Consider the following 4414-nt stretch of genomic DNA (forward strand, 5'->3'; position numbering starts at 1 on the left):
GTGCAGCAGAACGACAAAAGAAATCTTACCCACTTTGCAACTAGAGTCTATTTTTAGAGGAGGATTTGCTGACTCTGACCTTGAGTGCTACCCACTCCAAAGGACGATCTTTACATCTGCTGGTAAAACTATTCCCTGATGTGACTGAAACATTAAACCTGGCAATTTAGCTACCTAGCCTCAGTATGACTAAGATAATGTGATGGCTGCATGTCGACTGATAAAACAAAACTCATCTTTTATTTTCTTATCCCTTTGTCAAGCCTGATGCTATGTGGGTTAGGAGCATTGCACTGATGTTTTCTGTCATGCTGTGCACAAGTGATTTGGCACTGGCACAACGGGCAATGGCAGAGGTGGCATCCTGACAAGATCCTCATCTCTTGCATGTGTACCACCAGGAAGCCACCTTCCCCTACCTGCTGTCTTGGTTTTCTCCAGCACTGCCACTCTCAGTATCCGTCTGACTTCTGAAATGCCTTTCTCTGCTGAGAAAGTGATGTGGTGCTCAGCCCTGCTCAGCTCTGGTGACATGGGCACAGCTCACCAAAAAGAGGCAGAGGTACACTCTCCAACCTTTGAAAAACTCCGTATTTTCCTAAAAAGTTTTCCTGAAAAGCTCTATGCCTTCCTGTTGCAGAAAGCCTGAAACTTTCTGTAGTAAGCCACGGCCAGATTCATCAAAGATCAAATCTGGGTTCCCCAGTGTCAGAGCCACACCTCGTCCTCTCCAGCACTTCGTCTGCTGCGAGAGCGGTGACCTTCATGGCCCACAGGGCTGTCTGCTAGAGGGCTCAGTGATCATGTGTGAGGAGCTGGTACACAATATGCTCTCCCCAGGCATTTGTTCTGCAGCAAACCATTCCTCAGTGCTGCCAACTCAGGCAACTTCATTAGGAGTAATGAGATTTTGGTGCTGCTGGGGCCAGGCTTGCAATGACATAAGAGGCTCCAGCTGTTGTGTGAGTATTGGTATTTCCCAGGGGAAATTCTCCAGATCCATTGCCTTCTGCCTGGGAGTGGGGGAAGGAGGCAAAGAGGCCGGTCAGGACAAGCACATGATCTTGGGAAGTAGCCCACTGGTGTCTGCACCTGCTTTTTGGGGCCTCCCAGCCCTTTCTGTTGGGATGAGCATCTTGGAAATGATCTTTCTGAGCAGACCCGTATGCACTGCTTGCCTGTCTTTCTGGCTCATAGTGCTCCGTACTCTCACCCCAGTGCATGCAAAAAGCAGCCAGTTGTTGATGTATACCCACTGTGGAACTTTTTTCATCTCTTGCAAGAACAGAGTCTTCTGTGACTGCAAATGCCTGTGCCTGACGAAGGTTTCAGGTTGCCCAAGCATTTTTTCCGAAGTATCCAAGCCCCACAGTAGGTGCTGTTAATTTTCAGTGGGACACAAGTTCCTGATTATGTCAGTTATTTTTAATGTTACTTCAACTACTTCCAACCACCTTTGTCATCCTCTGTCTTTTTAAAAAATAAAAGTTCATCCCATAAGGACCAGGACCAGACTTGGTCATGGCCCGTGGCTAATACTGCAGTACAGATGTGAAGTAATAACAAACAGCTTCAGTTCAAGTTCTGGGCATTGGATCTGCTGCTGTTTCATGCTAACAGCATCACTCTAGCCAAGTTTCTGTATTACAGAGCAGCCAAGCTCCTCCCTGCCAATTATTCAGATAGTCACTCTTAAAATGAGAAAGAGCTTCGATGTTAGAAACCTGCTGTGCCTTCTAAGTTACCTTGGAAGGTTGTTGTGCAAATTAATTCTATACTGATAACAGAGAAACTTTGTGGAGGAGGAGATACAGGCCCCATATAACAGAAACTAGCAGCGGTTGTTTTATTTTTATGCCTGCAGGCTACCCAGTATGGGGGAATATGGGTAAGATGATACAGCAGACCAGCAGTACTGGTGAGAGGAGGCTATGTAAGGTGTGCGATGGAAGGTCTGGGCGTCCTGGGTGGCACGGCGTGGGGATGGGCAGTGGTCTGTTGCTTCTCTTGGGCTGTCACTCCCCAAGGTTGTCTTTCTGATGTCAGATCAATGGCATGACAATGTTTTGTGGTATTGTTTTTTCAGGCTGGCATTTTGAGTTCCTGGAATATTAAGCTGAAACAGAAGTATTTGTTTGTCTGCCTGGCTGTCAAAACAATACGAGCCCTTGTGCCCCTCTCTCCGTAGGGTCACAAGAATGTGTAGGGAGGAATCGTTCACCTCCTGGAAAAATGTTCTATTTTTGGGACCAGTTGTGTGTGTTTCCATTAGTTTTGCTTTTGTTAAGTAAAAAACAGTAGCTGCTGAGATCTTTTGAGAGTGGCCAGTGACTTAGATTGCTTTGGAGCCTGGACACATGGGAAACACAGCAGGAAGGCTCTTATTTTGGAAGAGGTAAGCACCTGCCCTCTGGAAAGTTGAATAGTTGCCTTGGGCTCCTAAAAGCAGATGTTTGCCATGTTATTGGTCATTTCTGAAAATCTTGGCTAAGCTGATGACGGTGCTTTGAACATGCAGATCACTCCCCCTTCCTGGAGCCTTGCATGCATTCAGCCTGCTCTTGTTCAGCCTGGAGGTCCCGGCTGTCAGTGATCGGCTCTTGCGTGCGGTCACCCACTGGCCCCACGTGCCTGTCTTAGCAAAGCTACTGCACCAGCCCCAGACCCAGAACATGACCCTGGGCAAAATTAATTATCCCTTTATTTTTCACGTGTATTCTGAAAGTGTCAAAGGGCCAAGCAAGAACAGTGCCAGGCACTGTTCAGACACATGATAAAAGGCAATTCCTAGCCTTGACAACTGATCTTCTAGAGAGAAGAGGCAAAGGCTTAGGTGGGAAAAAGGATGACACCTAACCAAAACGAGCAAGGCTGTGGCCAAAAAAATGCCACCGACCAGCTTTGTAGGTGGGAGTTTCTGTGGCACAGAGTATGGAGCTGTGGGAAGAATGAGAGCTCAAGTCCCATTCAGGGGGGAGGGGGTGTGAAGGGGGAAAAAAACCAAAAGCTTTTTAAAAACAAAAAAAAATTCTTAGAGGGACTGAATTTCTTCCACAAACACTGGGTAAAGAAAAGGAGAAGGGAGAGAAATGATAGATTTCTGGCCAGACCACACTAGAGGTACAGTTGGAAAAATCTGACACTCTGTTTTCTAAGGCTTGAAATTTTTATGTTAGTTTAAAATAAAAGCTTTGAGTAAAAGTTCTGCTTTAGAAGACTTTTTTCCCCCATTCCAACCTGGTAGACTGGAAGATTTCCTCTTTGCTACAAAATACACTATTATTTGGAAAAGCTGGGTTTTTAACAATTGCATGGGAAGAATAAGTATATAATTATGTAAGATTGTCCTAATGGACATTTGCAGCTGTACTGAGATGCTAACAGCATACAGAAACCATTATGTTTCCAGTTGTTTGGCAAAAGTTAAGAAACCTTATATATATATATGTTCTAAAGTTAACCATAAAGTAAATCCAGATGGTTCTCTCTTGCACAGACAAGCAGTCTTCAAACTAGACACATAGCTGTAGCCTGGCTATAACTTGTTTTGATTATTGCAGATAGAGAGAAATGTTTTAAATGACTGTGCACCCTCCTCACAAAATGCTGCGTGCCCTTGATTCTTGCTGAAGTCAACTGGCATTTAAGTGGCACTACATAAAACTTGTTTGACAATACCTTGCGTGCATGAGTATCTAGCTGGGCGTTACTTGTTTAATTTCTCTTTATACTGAAGTTTGCTTAATGGCCCCCATCAGGGGTTGGGGCTCTGCTGAGGCAGGCGTTGCAGACCCATAAAACAAAAAGGACAGTTACTGCCCTCTGTAACCTACCATTTGAGCTTGAGTTTGTTCTTCTCTCTTCATCTCTTCGTTAAGGATTACCAGAAAATATTGGTGGTATGCTTATTTTTGATTGATGTATTTAGAGTTTTATTTGATTCTTTAATAAACATTGTCTGTTGTGTTTATTACTGTATTTCAGCTAGATGTCGGTTGTGCTAGCTTCTATCAGCAGGGGAATCAGAATTATATTGACTCGCGAGATCATTCTGCAAATCAAATCAAAGGGGCAGCTTTGCTTCACAGGGCAAGGATTTCAGCGTCTGAATGTTTTAAGTCAACACATTAGGAGCATTTCTGAAATTCTGAAAATAGGGGCAATAGAAAGGTCCATCAGAAATGATAGACTCATGGTACATTACTTTTTATGTTGGGTTTTTTAGTCAATAAGCAAGTGTTCTTGTAGATAATAGTTGATGTTGTTTGAGTATTGTAACAGGTAGAAATACTGTTTTATGAGCTTCTTAGGCAGTATTGTCAGGAGGGTGACTTGGATTTGATCTGATAGGAGTCAAATTTACTGGCTGGTGCGTCTCTTGCTACGTCTCCGACAGGGCTAATAGCCCAGCAAG

Source organism: Mycteria americana, chromosome 6 (assembly GCF_035582795.1).
Source record: "Mycteria americana isolate JAX WOST 10 ecotype Jacksonville Zoo and Gardens chromosome 6, USCA_MyAme_1.0, whole genome shotgun sequence".
NCBI lineage: Eukaryota > Metazoa > Chordata > Aves > Ciconiiformes > Ciconiidae > Mycteria > Mycteria americana.